Source organism: Bubalus bubalis, chromosome 4, assembly GCF_019923935.1.
Source record: "Bubalus bubalis isolate 160015118507 breed Murrah chromosome 4, NDDB_SH_1, whole genome shotgun sequence".
In the NCBI taxonomy this organism is placed as follows: Eukaryota; Metazoa; Chordata; class Mammalia; order Artiodactyla; family Bovidae; genus Bubalus; species Bubalus bubalis.
In genome coordinates, this window is record NC_059160.1 from 48,682,136 (window position 1) to 48,700,186 (window position 18,051).

The window sequence follows — 18,051 nt, forward strand, 5'->3', positions numbered from 1 at the left end:
TAGGTCAATATCACTGTCTCCATTTTATAGCTGAGGACACTCAGAGAGGTCAGCTACTTGCCTGTGGTCACACAGATAGTAAGGACTAAGCTGGGATACTGGTCCAGGTTGCTTGACAGCCCATATCCCTCCCTCTCAGACACACACATACAGAAAGCAAATTCAGTATTCTTTCATTTCATCCAGTCCTGACAACAGTACCATTCCTTCATTCAGTGACTCTTTTGAGCACCTACTATGTGCTAGATACTCTACTAAACCCTGCTGCAAGCATATGCTGTGTAGACAGGTGGACAAACACTGGGTGTGTAGTTACAAGAGTGATGAGTATTACCAAAGGGAGAAAAGCGAGTGACTGTGGACATGTTACTATCCCCATCCTATGAATGAGGAAATAGGCCCTCGCAGGTTCAAGACTTACTCAAAAATCACAGGGTAAATAATAAAAATAGCTGAAATTCATTGTGCGCTCACTACACACCTGGCATTTTTCATGAACTCAAATTCTCTTAATTCTATGAAGTAAGTACTGAATTCTCTTGATTTCCCAAAAGGAACCAAAGTCATAGAGCATGAAAGTAACTGGCCTTAGTTTACAGGGCTAGAAAGTGGCTGGTTCAGGATTTGAGCCCAGAGAGGCTGGCTCCAGACCCTGTGTTCTCAACCCATTTGAATCTGTGTGTAACTGGCTTCCCTGCTGCTGTTTCTGCAAGAGGGGAGAGGTGGAAGCAGGTTCCCCATCCCTGCCCTTCAAGGCATCCTGTGAAACCTCTATGTGTAAACTGGATTTGTCATGATTGAGAGCTCTGTTTTAGGAAGGCCAGGGTCCCCGTCCTGGGCAGAAATGACCCTAAAGCAGCATCCTGCAGCGCAGCCTGGCTCAGGAAGAAGTGCCTCCTTGAATCAATGGTGCTTCCCAAGCCTCAGATCTCAGACGATTAGAGGGAGTTTCATGCTTCAAGAATCTAGGGCCTCTGAGGAGAAGAAGGCAAGGTTCTGACTTCTGTCTCACAGAGGCTGGAGCCAGGTCCCGGAGCTCACATTCCTGAGGGGCCCGGGTGCTCTGTGGGTGGGCAGGTGGCTTGTCGGGGTAGGGTCAGGAGTACATCCTTCACAACCTCCCCAGCTTAAGAGATGGAGTGTTTATAGAGAACCCAGAGAGGCAGAAAGAGTTCTCCGAGGGGCAGTTCCCACAGCCAAAGAAGCTGGAGAGAAGTATATTAAATAGGGCCCATCAGAGGAATATAGGGCTCTTTCCAGGAACCTGGGGTGGAGGTAGGACACCACTGGAGAATTTATGATCTCTGAGTCTTCACATGGGGATAATCTCATGCACTTTAAAAAAAAAAACAAAAACTGTTTTAGAAAAGTTAGAGAGTGAGCATGTTCCCTTGCATCATCTCGTGTGAACCTCACAATAAACCTGTGGCCTCTCATCTGTAAAATGAGAATTATGCTCATTATTTAATGAGGTGAGGAGCAAAACGGGGTCAGGTTCAGAGCAAATTTTATGTAGTATTTGCCTCTTTCTCACAAAGTTGTGTGAATTCATAAAAATGATTTAGAAACTAAAAAAAAAACAGCTATGCAGTATTATCTTTTGCTATATTTCTGGGCTTCCTTGACGGCTCAGACAGTAAAGAATCTGCCTGCAGTATGAGAGACTCAGGTTCAATCCCTGGGTCAGGAAGATCCCCTTGAAAAGGGAATGGCTACCCACTCCAGTATTCTTGCCTGGAGAATCCCATGGACAGAGGAGCCTGGTGGGCTACAGCCATGAGGTTGCAAAGAGTCGGACACGACTGAGTGACTGACATTTTCACTTTCATGTTAGTACAATTAATTCAAATCCTGGAGTGATCCCAAAATACTGTGCTTCTTTCTTTGACATATTATTATGGTTTTGTCATCCACTAATTTATGTAAATCTTCCTTGAAGGCAGCTCTTAACCTCCTATCTCTTGTGACAAGAAGGTACTAAGTTTACTTAAGAATGAAAGAAAAATTTTTCCTTTTTTCAATCATGAATGTGCATCTTTAAAGTTTGAGTCATATTCAAATGTGTATATTTCTTGATATTCAAGCTAGACTCTAAACTCCCAAGAGCTGACCCATGTCTAATTCTTAGCTATGAATAATGTTCACTGAGCATTTTTCTACATGCCAGATAATGTTCTAAGTGCCTTACATGGATTAATTCATTTGATCTTGCTAGCAACTCTTATCAAACATATTGTTAGGATCTCTACTTTAAAAACAAGGAAGCTGACACTTGGAGTGGCTAAGAAATGTTTCTGTGTGTGTATGTGAATGGTGAATCTGGGCTTCTGAGCCAGGTGATCTGGCCCCAGAGTCCTCGCTCTCAGGCACTAACTCTGCTGCTTGTCCTGGAGCCCCAAGCTCGGAGCCCTGCAGCCAGGAGGCACTGGGACATGGCTGTGAGTTTCATTTAAGGTCATTCCCTTCTCTGTTCTTTTTCTCATTGTGTAACCTGGGGAAATGAGGCTTAGAGATGTGAGATAATTGGGTGGGTCAGAAATGTTTTCACTGCAGGTAACTGAAAACTTGACATGTAGCAGCGCAGGCAGTAAAGACACTTCTTTTTCTCACATAATAAGGGTCTAGATGTAGGTGTTCCAGATGGGGAGAGTAAGAGAAGTTGCTGTCAAGGATTCAGGCTCTTCTTGTCTTTCTGTCACTTGTCCTTAAAATGTTGGCATTTTGTTCTCAGGTTCAATACCCCAGTGTCTGGGTTCTCCAGAGAAACAGAACCAATAGGAGGAATCCATAAATATTGAGATTCCCCTGTAAAAGGGATTGACTATCCAGTCCAGTATTCTTGCCTGGAGAATTCTGTGGACAGAGGCAGGCTAGAGTCCATGGGGTTGCAAAGAGTCAGACATAACTGAGCAGCTAACAATTTCAAATATAATATATTTCATTTTATAATATGTACAACATATTACAAATATTGTATATATAAATATATATTGTATATAAATACATATATATACACTTACATATAAAACAAGGAATTGGCTTACGTGATTATGAAATCTGGGAAGTCCAAGATCTGCAGTCGTCAAGCTGGAGACCTAGGAAAGCTGACTGTATAGTTCCACCTTGATTCAAAGACTGGAAAAGTAGAAAAACTTATGGTGTAAATTCCAGCCTAAATTCGGGTCCCAAAGCAGGAAAAGATCGATGTCCCAGCTCAAAAAGAGTCAGGCTGAGGAAGAGCAGCTCACTTCTGCTTTTCAAAGTTGAGCAAGGGCTTCATTTAGTCAAATCTGCTTTATATTCAAAATCTTAGCTGCAAGGAAGTCAGGGAAAGACATTCCCAGCATTCCACCCTCCACAGGACAGGAAGACACACACACTTAGAAGAGGCTGGATTTCAAGTGGTGTTAGCTTCATTTCACCCCAGGAAGTACAAAGAAGCTTTAATACATCTTACTCCAGTGGGAGGAAGAGCCAGGAAAGTTAAAACACCTCCTGGCTACCACCACAGTTCCCTGTGGGGAAAAAGCCTCCTCAGAGACATAAAAAATTTGGAGAAAATACTGAAAATATGGCAAAGGATTACTACCTCATATATAACTAGTTCTAATAAATCAACAAAGATGAATATCCCAATATAAGTAAACATATACATCTTCTTCACTAAAAAGAAGAAATGACCTGTGGACACTAGGTGAAAAGATGCTAAATTTCAATAATTACCAAAGAAAACATGGAGGAAACCAGGAGACTTTTTTTTAGAATCAGAAAGATTTAAAATATCGACTTCATGTTGTGAAAGGTAGAGGAGATTGACCTTCCAATACACTATTGATAAAAGCGAAAATTAAGTTTTCTAGTGTGCATGCCAAGTCGCTTCAGTCATGTGCGACTCTTTGTGTCCCTATGGACTGTAGCCCACCAGGCTCCTCTGTCCATGGGATTCTCCCGGGAAAAATATTGGAGTGGGTTGCCATGCCCTCCTCCACGGGATCTTCCTGACCCAAGGATTGAACCCGCATTCTCCTGTGGCTCCTGCATTGAAGGCAAATTCTTAACCACTGAATCACCAGGGACACAAGTTTTCTAGAGGACAGTATAATTTTAAATGTTTATAGTCTTTGACCCTCTAAGTTCCCTACTAAAGGCTTTAGGTATGGAAAAAGTTTAAAAATTCAAAAAGATAGACATTCTTCCCAGGACTGAATGTAATAATTTTTAAAAATCTAGATAGGCACCAAGATAATATGTAATCAATAAAAAGGTCTACTTATTTACATTTTAGCCAAAAAAGATCCCTGTGGAACAGTAATTGAAAAGACTATAGGATGGCATAGATGTATAATTTCCATTTTATTTAGAAGTATATGTATTTACATATTGAAAATATGGAAGGAAACTATTGGAATATAAATATTATCTCTGAACCTTAGGACTACTGCATACTTTTACCCTGTTCTTTATATGTTGCTGTGATGTTTGGTATCTTCTTTATTTAAAAAAGCACATGTCATATTGATTAACAGAAAAATCCCTATAAAACTTCTTTCTCCTTTGATGGGGGTAGAGATTTAGCCCTTAGAAACTTGCTGGACACTGTCACTGCCCTTACCCTTCTTCAGAGGCTTTAGAAAATCAAGCTTTCAAGACCCCCTGTAGCAAGGGTGTTTAGTGCCCAGGAATGGATCTTGGGGTAAAGGTGAGAAAGTTGAGGTGATGCCGGAGGAGCAGTGAGGAGGGAGATGTGCTAATTTTAGCATTGCTGATAGAGAGTTGTTCCAGGTTTCCTATAATGTCCCCTCGCACATGCTTAGCTCTTTTTTCCAGCTCCCCACCCCCCAGAGACTGCAGGGCTAATGAAATGCTTCAGATCTCTGCTGCTTTAAATAGAGGTGTTTGGCACCCTTTTAGATGGCAGGTCTCAGCACTCACCCTAGTTAAAAACTCTGCAATGAAGCTACTTGGATGCCAGCTTTCCATTCAACCTCAGTATCTCTAAGGCAAAACTCCTGATCATCCCTAAACCAAGCAGTACCTCCTGCCCCTGAAGTCTTCCAGCTCAGATCCCGAGGCCTCTTGCATCCTTGCTCAATCTTCTCTGTTCTGTTACCTCTCTCTCTTTCTCCTCCCCGCCTTCTTCAGGACAGGGATCTAGGATATATTATTTAAAGTATATTCTATGGGCTTTTTATAGACTTCTAGAACTCTGCCTCTTAAAAGGTATATAAATAATAATAACTGTCTTTTTTTGGTGTCTATTAAATATCAACCACATTATATATGTATTATTTTCTTTTTTTTAATTTATTTATTTTACTTTACAATATTGTATTGGTTTTGCCACACATTGACTAGAATCCGCCATGAGTTTACACGTGTTCCCCATCCTGAACTCCCCTCTCACCTTCCTCCCTGTACCATTCCTCTGGGTCATCCCAGGGTACCAGCCCCGAGCACCCTGTATCATGCATCAAACCTGGACTGGCGATTTGTTTCACATATGATGTTTTACATGTTTTGATGCCATTCTCCCATATCATCCCACCCTTGCCCTCTCCCACAGAGTCCAAAAGACTGTTCTATACATCTGTGTCTCTTTTGCTGTCTGGCATACAGGGTTATCATTACCTTCTTTCTAAATTCCATATATATGCATTAGTATACTGTATTGGTGTTTCTCTTTCTGGCTTACTTCACTCTGTGTAATAGGCTCCAGTTTCATCCACCTCATTAGAACGGATTCAAATGTATTCTTTTTAATGGCTGAGTAATACTCCATTGTGTATATGTACCACAGCTTTCTTATCCATTCATCTGCTGATGGACATCTAGGTTGCTTCCATGTCCTGGCTATTATAAACAGTGCTGCAATGTACATTGGGGTACACACGTCTCTTTTGATTTCTCATTGTGTATGCCCAGCAGTGGGAGTGCTGGGTCATATGGCAGTTCTATTTCCAGTTTTTTAAGGAATCCCCACACTGTTCTCCATAGTGGCTGTACTAGTTTGCATTCCCACCAACAATGTAAGAGGGTTCCCTTTTCTCCACACCGTCTCCGGCATTTATTGCTTGTAGACTTTTGGATAGCAGCTATTTTGACTGGCATGAAATGGTACCTCATTGAAACAATCTCATGGGATGGCAGTATTCCTTAAGATTTAAACAGGCATTTGACAAAAGAAAATTTATAGAAAAGAGCCAATAAGCACACGAAATGGTGCCAAACATCATTAATCATCAGGAAAAGGCAGATAAAAACTATAATGAAATATCAAATTAAAAAGCCTGACAATACTAGCTGTTGGCAAGGATATGGAGTAACAGGAACTCTCAAAAACTACCAATGGGAGTGTAAAATGGTACTACCTTTTTGGAAAATTGTTTGGCTCTTTCTTACAAAGTTAAATATATATGTACCATATAATCCAACTATTCTCCTATTACATTTTTTCTCAAGGGAAATAAAACATGTCTACTAAATGACTTGTACAAGAATTTTCATAGAAATTTCATTCATAATAGCTCGAAACTAGAGACAACCCAAATCAACTGTTGAGTGGATAAACAAAATGTAGTATACCCACAAAATGGAATGCTTTTCAGTGATGAAAAGGCATGAACTACTGAGAGATATGTATTAGTTTTCTATTCTTGGTAACAAACCACCACAAACTTATTGATGTAATATAATAGGTATTTGTTATCTCACAGTCTCTGTGGGTCAGAAGTGGCAGCGTGTCGATCTTGTGTTTTCTCATTCCAAGTCAAGAGTTCTTTGTACCACTAGATCTGCCAGACTTTGTTAAAAGCCTTAAAACAGATTTTAAGAGTTATCATTGCATTTTAAAATTTATCCATATGCATCAGAGTAAATGTACTTAACAATGTTGTTCTCTTAAAACACATAATCCTATGAGTGAACTCTTTGAAAGAACAATGTATGGTCATCCATGAAGATGAAGGCTTCAGAAGGTGTGTGTATACTGTTCATTGCTTGCCTTCTTTCTTGCCTCGTAAATCTTGTGTTTATCCAGATCTTGGCCATGTACTTCAGGGAAGCATAGGCCCCTTCTAGTCCCAGCAGATGAATCTTGATTTGTTTCAGGCAGTTATGATCATTCTGTTCCCACTGAGAGAGATGTGTTTAGGAGAGAGTCTGAGATGCAGCTTTGACCACTGAGGTCAGAGAGACACCTGCCAGGGGATGCTGGAAACTCGACCAAGCTTCTTAAAAGCAACAGAGGGAAGGGGGTTTTCTCAAAGGTATAAGAGTGGGAACTTGGGAGCTACAGTGACTCACTGATGATATGAAGGGGCAGTATGAGCACAAAAGTCCCCAAGAATATGAAGTAGAAGGACATGAAATATGTAAGTCCTTAAGGATGACAGTGAACCTCTGATTCCCTTGCCCTGGACTGCCCATCCTCAGTAATGTGAGGAATACGTTTTCTTTATTGCTTTCGTCACAGCTGTGATTTGCAGCCAAATGTATGCTTATATGTTCTTGCATACATAATATATAAGTAGATAATGTCAAATACTTTTCTTGCACCCAATTCCAGGTACAAAAATTCTTATAAGCCCTTGTATGCACTACAGTACATTCAAAATTAATGGCAGGCAGTTGATGTTATACATTATGTGAATGCTAAGATTAGTTTCATTCTTAGAAATGTTTGTTAACCACTGAAGATTAGGAAAACACCTTACTGTTGTTCTGTAGAGAATTGGTTAAGTAAATTAGGGCACAGCCTTATAATGAGATACTGATCAATACCATTTGTCCTGATACGAAGTGATTTCCAAGATATGCTGAGTAGAAATACAAGAGTCGTAACAGTATACAGAAGACTTTGAAGTATGCAGTCGTGGAAAAATATCTGAAGTTCATTGCTGGACAGTGGTACAGGAAAGGACTGAACAGAACTTCTGCCGTAGATGGACCTGCTGAGGACAGTAAGCGATCATGGGATAAAAGAGTATGCACAGTGGTGGTGGATCAACAACATGGCAATGGCTACAAAGCCAGTGTCTTGGGGCAAAAGCATCAGGGATTGTGTGGGTTTTCAGCAGGGCTGCTGTATGTGGTCCCATATACATGAGATGGTCTATTTTCAAGATACTAAAGCAATTAAAAAAAATATTTGTGGAAACTTTGGCCTATCTCACAAATAAAGTGCTACTTACCTGTCAGCCCCAGTGATTAGCTAATATAACTACCATTTGTCAGGGCTCACCGTGTGCCAGACATTGGCATCCCTGTGTTGGTAGATTCGGTCCTCCTAGATATGAGGTACGTATCATCATCGTCATCCTCCTTTTTTACAGATGGGTAAACAGAGGCACAAACGTTTTAACTAGTATTCTAGGATTGTCAGTTCAGTTCAGTCCAGTCGCTCAGTCATGTCCGACTCTGCGACCCCATGAATTGCAGTACGCCAGGCCTCCCTGTCCATCACCAACTCCCAGAGTTTACTCAAATTCATGTCCATTGAGTCGGTGATGCCATCGAGCCATCTCATCCTCTGTCATCCCTTTCTCCTCCTGCCCCCAATCCCTCCCAGCATCAGAGTCTTTTCCAATGAGTCAACTCTTCGCACGAGGTGGCCAAAGTACTGGAGTTTCAGCTTTAGCATCAGTGCTTCCAATGAACACCCAGGACTGATCTCCTTTAGAGTGGACTAGTTGGATCTCCTTGCAGTCCAAGGGACTCTCAAGTATTCTCCAACACCACAGTTCAAAAGCATCAATTCTTTGGAACTCAGCTTTCAGCACAGTCCAACTCTCACATCCATACATGACCATTGAAAAAACCATAGCCTTGACTAGATGGACCTTTGTTGGCAAAGTAATGTCTCTGCTTTTGAATATGCTATCTAGGGTGGTCATAACTTTCCTTCCAAGGAGTAGATGTCTTTTAATTTCATGGCTGCAGTCACCATCTGTAGTGATTTTGGAGCTCAGAAAAATAAAGTATGACACTGTTTCCACTGTTTCCCCATCTGTTTCCCATGAAGTGATGGGACCAGATGCCATGATCTTAGTTTTCCGAATGTTGAGCTTTAGGCCAACTTTTTCACTTTCATCAAGAGGCTGTTTATTTCCTCTTCAATTTCTGCCGTAAGGGTGGTGTCATCTGCATATCTGAGGTTATTGATATTTCTCCTGGCAATCTTGATTCCAGCTTGTGCTTCTTCCAGCCCAGCGTTTCTCATGATGTACTCTGCATATAAGTTAAATAAGCAGGGTGACAGTATACAGCCTTGACGGACTCCTTTTCCTATTTGGAACCAGTCTGTTGTTTCATGTCCAGTTCTAACTGTTGCTTCCTGACCTGCATATAGGTTTCTCAAGAGGCAGATCAGGTGGTCTGGTATTCCCATCTCTTTCAGAATTTTCCACAGTTTCTTGTGATCCACACAGTCAAAGGCTTTGGCATAGTCAATAAAGCAGAAAAAGATGTTTTTCTGGAACTCTCTTGCTTTTTCCATGATCCAGCAGATGTTGGCAATTTGATCTAGCATCATACAGCTGTTAAATGTTGGAACCAGGACTTCAAACAAAGTCCATGTCCTAAACAATTTACTAATTAACTTCTGGGGCTATTAAAAGGATTAAATAAGTTCATGTATGCTTAACTGGTATTGGCTTTAACCAGTGGTCCCCAAACAGTAGTCCACACATCAGCAATGCTAGATATTTGTTAGAAGTGGTACTTAAATTCTTAGAAACGTTTCCCAGGTTTAGATAAACCTGGTTTTACATGTTGATATGTTCCTTGGTTGACATGAATATAAGCATTTATGCTGGTGGGACTTCGCTTATATCAGATGAGAATAAGTCCATACCAGCTGAACCTTGAGGAAAGATACCTAAGTATTGTAGATATACTTCCCTCCTTGCTTTCTTGTCCAACAGGTATTTATGGACTCAGCAGGAAATTATCCTGTGATCTATCAATGATGTCCTACATGGACCTAATGGGTATCAAGACCCTACCATTCCCACGCTGGCTGTATGATCTGTGCATGCCAACACTGGCTAAGTAATTTCTCCTCCCAACACAGTTGCTTCTTAGGAAAGAGATCTCAAACTCCTTCCTTCCTAGATAACAGATGCTTAGTAACGTTCTTTCACATAGTAGATGCTCAGTAATGTCTCTTGATGATGAAGTCATCGCAGTTCACCTGCTGACAGCTGTCTTTTTAGCAAAAAGCACCTAACAGGAGCTCCAACTGTTAAAATCACCTGGAAAGCTTCTAAAAACGCCAGCCTGGGGCCAATCATATCAGAATATCAGGGGTAGGAGAAGAAGGGGAAGGATTAGGTGTGAGTAGTTTTGCAAGCTCCCCAGGTGATTTCAAGATGCAGCCAAGATGGAGAACCCCTGAGCCAGAGTGAAGACGCCACATTGCAGAGTGTTCACCTGATGCACACCAGATCAGCAGAGGGCCACAGGTGGAGACCTGGTGGGGAAAGCCCAGATAGGCTGCCTCAAAAGCTGCCCTCCACTTCTTAGATTAGGCCTGTGAGCCAAGCTGAAAGCAGCCAGAATCCTGTCTTAAGAAGTTCCTGTGCACAATGGAAGGTGCAGCTGGAAGCACTTATGCTGGAAACCCTGACTGGGTAATGTCCTGAAAGTATTGCCATATGTCTCCAGCAGGGAGGGCAGGGCCCGCGCTTGTTCCTCCACCCCCTACAGCTTCCCTTCCACCAGCAGCTCGGTCATCACCCGTGGGAGCCCCCAGTGCAGCTTCATCAAATGATTTTATGAAGCATCTAGACTTTCCTTGCAGGAAGCTGGGCCCTGGAAATGCAGGTAAAAGTCCAACATCACCCCAGTGGAGTTCACAGCCTAGAAGGAGAAATGAGCAGTGAATCCACAGCTAGAATGGGACGTGATAAGTGTCAGGATGGAGAAAAGCACAGAAAGATAATAATAATGTGATTGATTGTGTGAGAGCTTTGGGGAGGAGGTTTGAGGGGGCTCCAGCAGTCTTCTGAGGAGAAGTTGTAGAAACATTGAGGCTTTTTTTTCCCTTTTGAAATATTCATATATATTTTTTTAAGTTTGCAATAATTTTAAGCATAAAGTTGAACACACAAATTTAACAAATATTAATATTTTGCCATATTTACTTCAGATCCTTTAAGAAAACAGTTCTAAACTATTTCAAGCATAGTAGAAGTTGAGAGAATAATATAACAAACACCCATGTATTGAGGTGGTCTGGTGAGGAGCCAGGCTTCAGGGCTCTGCAGTGGGACATTGGAGAGGTGACTTAAGCCTTTTGTTTCTCTGTCTTATTAAAACAAAAAAACTACCTCTACAGGTAATTGTCAGGATTAATTAAGGTAAAGCTCTTTAAAAGACAAAAGTTCCTCACACACACTATGTGCTTAATAAACATTAACTATTGTTATTTATGTGCTCATGACCCTGCTTGTCAAATCAACATTCTGCTGCATTTGCTTTATAAAGTGGGCTTCCCATGTAGTGCTAGTGGTAAAGAACCTGCCTGCCAATGCAGGAGATAAAAGAGATGCAGGTTCCATCCCTGGGTTGGGAAGATCCCCTGGAGGAGGGCATGGCAACTCACTCCAGTATTCTTGCCTGGAGAATCCCATGGACAGAGCAGCCTGGAGGGCTACAGTCCATGGGGTCACAATGAGTTGGACATCATATCGTAGCTGCTTTTAAAGACCCCTCTGTGCACACTTCCCTGTTCTAACTGCTAAGGAAGAATAAAGGTTAGCTAGGAGGTCAATGTCCAAACGTCCACTGCAGGATATGGGCCAGGGGAGAGCCTGACTTCTGAGAAAACCCTCCAGTATGGTCAGAAAGGAAGGTGGTGGAAGGAGGCAGGAGAGGTGCTGGGTGTGTCAGCGGGGGCCGTGATGAGCCCATTTCCCTCCAGAGAGGACCCACCCAACTCTTTTCTCTCTCTCAGGAAACCCCTGGGGTCCCTTTTAATGGCTCCTTTCAAAAAAAACGTAACCTCACCCATACTTGCTCCTCAGCCTGGAAAATTCCACCCTGTACAGGCTAGCTTTAAGAGAAGAGAGTCCCAGGGGAGCTGCAGGAAGGGGGCTTAGGTGCCCTAAGTACCCTGGAGGCAGGAAATGAGTGAGTGAGGGCTGTAGCCGGGCCTGAAGCACTCAGCCCCCCCTTGGCCCCAAGTCTGTTTCAGTGAACAGTTAGCTTGGGGTAGAACTCCATGGGAACTATGCACCCTACCCCTACCAGTTGGACACTTTTGCTGCCTGAGCTGATGGAACCCCCTGACTTGTTGAGTAGTTAGCCTGATCAGAGGCACACATGGGGTTCATCAGGTACAGACATTTGTGGACAGGGCTTGGGGACAAGCGTGTACTAGCACCCAGTCTCGGTTGGAAATGTGCTCTCCCATCACTCCTCAGCAACACCATCATTTTTTATCTAACAATGGGCTTTCCTCCATGCCCCCCTCCCCTGTGCATCTCCGGCATCCGCTCCAACCCTGCTGAGGAACAGCTGCTTGGAGGCCCGTCTCTCATCAGCTGCCTTATCTCCCTGATGAATAATGTTCCCCTTCCCGCAGAGGCAGCCTGGCAGGAGGCCCACCCCCAGGGAGAAGCAGGCTGCTGACAAGCCCTGGAGCCCAGGCAGCTGTCAAAAAGTGGGGTGCTCCCCTGGGCCCTCAGATGGTAAGGACTGAATCCCTGCCTCATAGAGCCATGCCACCTGAGGCTCCATGACCATGAAGAGCTGCACCTCACCAACCCAGCCATTCTAAGCACACCTCACACCATTTTGATGCAGTAACCAGTCTGGGTGCCAAGGAGACAGAGGTCCATGGGTCCTGCTCCACAGGGGTAGGGACTGCTTATGGGAAATGTGATTTGTACTTAATGGTACAGAGTTCTGTGTTTTATAGTTCTGTGACCAAGAGAGTGCATTGAACCTCTCCAAGTCTCGGTTTTTCCCATCTGCAAAATGGGCTAATAATAGTGCTGTGTAGATGCTGTGGTTCTCTGAGACCCCCTTTGCCAGCTAGTGTACCAGTCCCAACACTGTGAGTGCCATGGTAACAGCTATACCTCTGGTCTTCTCCAGAGCCTTTGGCTTAAGGTATTAGCATCCCTGAGGCATCTGAAAGGCTATCTCCTTCTGCCACCCTCCCTCTCCCTCTCCCATCAGCCAAGCTGGTAACTGACTAATGCTGGGGACACAGAAGGTGAGCCTCTTTCCTCAAGATGGGATAACTCCATGGGACTGTGCTCCAGAAATCTCTACAAATCAAGCCAAGACTAGACCTTAGCCATGACTACATCCATCCTCAGCCCTTTCCCCTTCCTGTCCTGCTTCTCTCACCCACTTACCCGCTCAAGAGCACCTTCTTTCTCCTCCATGGATCATAGGCTTTGGAAGACTGTTTCAGGCACCACTTCTAGGGGACCCAACCAAGACAAGTACCCACTTCACAGGAGCTCTGTGTGAGAATTCAATAAGATAAAGCTTAAAAATCCCTGTGTGGGGTCCTGCCACTCAGCAAGTACCAAATAGCCAGTGATTCTGATTCTTATAAACTACTGCTATGTGACAGGATGTCACAAGGGAACTCGGGCAGATATGCCAGAGAGGTGAGTGTTGAAAGCCTCAGTTCCAAGACTGGAGTTGGAAGCAGGGCCCTAGGAGGTCATGTAGCCAAACTGTCCTTTACAGTGAGGAAACTGAGGCCCAGAGAGGAGAAGCTGAGGTGTCAGAGGCCCACAGCAAGTCATGAGCAGAGCTGGTACTAGACTGCGCCACGTTTCCCACCCCTTGCCCTCCCACTCACCTGCCTTGCTCTTTTGGTGTCTTGAGATGCTGTGTCCCTGCTAGTTGTTGAAGTGCTGCTGACTTTAGATGGGCCAGGACCCTGGGAAGGGAAGTTGGAGCACACTCCCAATTCCACACACATGGCCCTGAGCACCTACTGGTACTGGACACCTGCCGGGCGCTCAGAGGCTTGGCATTACAGATGGACATACCACCTCCTCGTCATTCAGAGATCTCACTGTTTTTAAAGTGTGCGTGTGTGTGTGTGTTGGTTAACGTTTATCCCAGGAAGTAAATAATACCAGCCTATTCTACAAGGAACATTTTATTGACTGAGCTTTGAAAGAACAGTAAGAGCAGATAGATGGGAAAGAACATTCCTGGACTCACTTTTTATCATATTAAATAAGAAGGATGTACTTAATTTTCATAATAGTCTCTCTGAATAGCCTGCTGTCCTTGTTTTCCCCAAGTATGTGTTGAATTACAAAGGTGAGACAGATTGTGGCTTCTGCATATAGCTGGAGTCCTGTGGGGTTGAAGTATAGAGTGCATATTGTTATCCATGTGACCAACCCAGGCTTCCCTGGTGGCTCAGCAGTAAAGAATCTGCTGCAATAGAACCAAGTATTCACTATTAATTCATTTAACAAAAATTCCTGGGGAACTTTTAATTGTCAACTTGTGCTTAGATATAAGAAGCAAATGTAAATATGAATATCAAAATCTGTAAAACTTAGAGAAAATTATGTACTGCAATAATAGTAAAGGTACTTAAATAAAAACTATGATATACTTAAAAAAAAAAAAAAGAATCTGCCTGCAATGCAGGAAACCTGGGTTCTATCCCTGGGTCGGGAAGATCCCCTGGAGGAGGGCACAGCAACCCACTCCAGTATTATTGCCTGGAGAATTCCATGGACAGAGGAGCCTGGTGGGTTGCAGTCCACGTGGTCATAAAGAGTTGTACACAACTGAAAGACTGAGCATACACGTCCATGTGACCAGAGATGACCACAGTGGAACTGGAGAAGTAGACTTTTTAAAATCAAACCAGACTCAGGATTCTGTGTTGGTGATACGGCAATTGGGCTTGAATCTGCACACAGGAGACAGCATCTAAAACCAGGAGAGCAACATACTCAGATGTGTGTCCCATAAAAAATGTCTCTGGGCAATGTGGAGAAGAGACTTGAAACACTGGGTAAGAACCCTGCCCCCAGATAGAGGCAGTCTTGGACAAGTGAAGAGTTAACTAGGAGACCACAACCTGTGAGCAGTTAGGAGATGCTGTGTGAGGAGTTTCCATGTGAGCCGAACACCCTGAAGGTATGGGAATGGAGGATGGGGAGGAATCATGAGGAGGTAGGATTTGAATTGGAATTTTTGAGGGGCAGTTTCCTAAGCATGGGTTTCCCTTGTGACTCAGCTGTTAAAGAATCTGCCTGCAACGCGGGAGACCTGGGTTTGGTCCCTGGGTTGGGAAGATCCCCTGGAGAAGGGAAAGGCTACCCACTGCAGTATTCTGGCCTGGAGAATTCCATGTACTGTATGGTCTATGGAGTCACAAAGAGTCAGACACAACTGAGCAACTTTCACTTTCACGTGGGCTTCTCTGGTGGTTCAGATGGTAAAGAATCTGCCTGCAATGCAGGAGACACTAGTTTGATCTCTGCATTGGGAGGATCCCCTGAAGAAGGAAATGGCAACCCACTCCAGTATTTTTGCCTGGGAAATTCCATAAACAGAGGAGCCTGGCGGGCTCCAGTCCATGGGGTCGCAGAGTCAGACATGACTGAGCAAGTGACACACTTCCTAGGCATAGGAAGTTGCATGGACAGAGCACAGTATGAATGGATGGAAGATGAGCATGGGGGCAGCAGGGCCATGGACCTTGGTGTAAGGACATTCTAGGAGCAAGGAGGAGATGGAGCTAAAAGGAAGCCCAGGCCGCTAAAAGGAAGCACTGAGCCACCAGGGAAGAAGTAGGAACTCCTGCCTGTGGGCAGTGAGGCTGCCAGGGGTTTGAACAGCAGAGTGGCAGGAGGGAACCATTATTTCAAGATTAGTGCAGGAGTGGAATGTAGATGAGGGTGGTGGTGGAAGAGAGGACCCCTCCTCCCCAAGTTGGAGACCATACACTACTAGCTTTCAGGTCACATGTCTTATCTAGAAAACGTTGGTCTGCACATACAATGTGGCCCCATGTTTTTTTAAAATGAAAGATTTTACACAAAAAGACTTCACATAAAAGGCAGGTTTCTGGCTTCATTTGAAAACCAGAGGATTTGGTAAGACTGACCCAGTATTTCCATGTGGCCACCACATGCTGGAGTTGGGTCACAGTTGTCCTCCGTAGGTGGAGCCTTGAGTCTCATTGGAGTTTTTCCCATAGCAGTTCTGCTTTATTTATTTTTGGTGTATGATTAAAAAAAAAAAAATTTTTTTTTTTTTTTTTTGATGAGCCATCAGCCTTTAAGTTACTGAGAATTTCTTATAAATATCCAGAATTGGACTTCTTTAGAAAGTCATTAGGGCCACCTGGGACCTTGTTCCTAGGTGGGCTTAGCAGCTAGAGCAAAAGCTGTTTTCTATTTTCACCAGCGCCCACTTCCCCCAGCTCTTCACAGAGGCCTGCGTTAGCTGCCGTCTGTCATAAAGATTGTGTTCTCCTACAGGAAGATGGAACGTTTCTAGTGTTCAAGTCGTTATCGAAAGTGGGAAAATGAAAGAGAGAGTAAGGGGCATGCATGCTTCTAAAAAGAAGGAAGAAAAGTTATGACCAACCTAGACAGCATATTAAAAAACAGAGATGTTACTTTGCCAACACAGGTCCATCTACTCAAAGCTGTGGTTTTTACAGTAGTCATGTATGGATGTGAGTTGGACTGTAAAAAAGCTGAGTGTAGAAGAATTGATGCTTTTGAACTGTGGTGTTGGAGGAGACTCTTGAGAGTCCCTTGGTCTGCAAGGAGATCCAACCAGTATACTGGTGTTTTGTTTTTTTTTCCCAACCAATATATTCTAAAGGAGGTCAGTCCTTAATATTTATTGGAAGGACTGATGCTGAAGCTGAAACTCCAATACTCTGGCCACTTGATGAGAAGAGCTGACTCTTTGGAAAAGACCCTGATTCTGGGAAAGATTGAAGGCAGGAGGACAAGGGGATGACAGAGGATGAGCTGGTTGGATGGCATCACTGTCATGATGGACATGAATTTGAGTGTACTCCGGGAATTGGTGATGGACAGGGAGGCCTGGCGTACTGCAGTCCATGGGGTCACAAAGAGTCGGACATGACTGAGTGACTGAACTGAGCTGGACTGAACTGATCCTTCTAGAAAAGGTTGGAGAGAGCATTGTAGAAATGAAGACTGTTGCTGCGTTTAATTTCAAAGAGAGTATCTGTTAGAAGAAGACCACCGAGGACACTGCTAGCAAAGACGGCTCACTCTCCTGGCCTGATGTTACCTGCTTGGGCTCTGCTGGCATTTAGCTTGAGAATCCCTGGGACAGAGACCATGAGGTCACATCACACTTGGCTTTCAACAGTCTGGATTCTGAGCTTCAAAGAGGAGTGAGAGGAGGGACTTGTGACTGGGATTAGGAGATAAGGAGGTGTGTTGAGATGTCCTGAACCTAAGGCAATGGGAGGGAAAACCAGAGTGAGAGAGGGGAGCTGGGTACAGGAGAACACCCTAGACACTTCTGGAGTGGGGAGCGGTTCCTTATGTGGGGGTCAGAGAGAAGAATCACAGATGACTTCAGGGTGATAGATCCTGGGTTGCTGTGGGCCTGGGGGTACTTTGACAGAAGTCAGGAGATCCTCAGAGGGGAGCCTGATGACTTGGGGTTCAGGAGGGGTGAATTTGAGGTTATAAGGATGATGGTGGTGGCACCCTGGCTATGCACATCAACTTGAAGCACTCCGGTCCATGTGGAGCTTGTTCTTACCGTGCTTAATCTCTCAGTGCCTTAGTTCCTTTTTAAAAATTATTCCTTCTCTACTTTTATTTTGGACTTCCCTGGTGGCTCAGATGGTAAAGCGTATGTCTACAATGCAGGAGACCCAGGTTTGATCCCTGGGTTGGGAAGATCCCCTGGAGAAGGAAATGGCACCCCACTCCAGTACTATTTCCTGGAAAATCCCATGGACAGAGGAGCCTGGTAAGCTACAGTCCATGGGGTCGCAAAGAGTGGGACACAACTGAGCAACTTCACTTTACTTTTATTTGTATTTAATTTTAA

At 43.8% G+C, this 18,051-nt stretch overlaps 1 protein-coding gene and 1 long non-coding RNA gene across 3 annotated transcripts in view; both read left to right on the top strand.

Moving 5' to 3' along the window:
• Positions 1 to 18,051, top strand: part of SYN3 (synapsin III) — a 484,704-nt gene that overhangs the window by 120,858 nt on the left and 345,795 nt on the right. The gene's annotated exons all lie outside the window — the stretch shown is intronic.
• LOC123333230 lies at positions 10,637 to 17,899 on the top strand. The gene is made up of 3 exons (XR_006550442.1): positions 10,637 to 10,821; positions 12,584 to 12,689; positions 17,841 to 17,899. It is a non-coding gene; the product is annotated as an uncharacterized LOC123333230 (long non-coding RNA).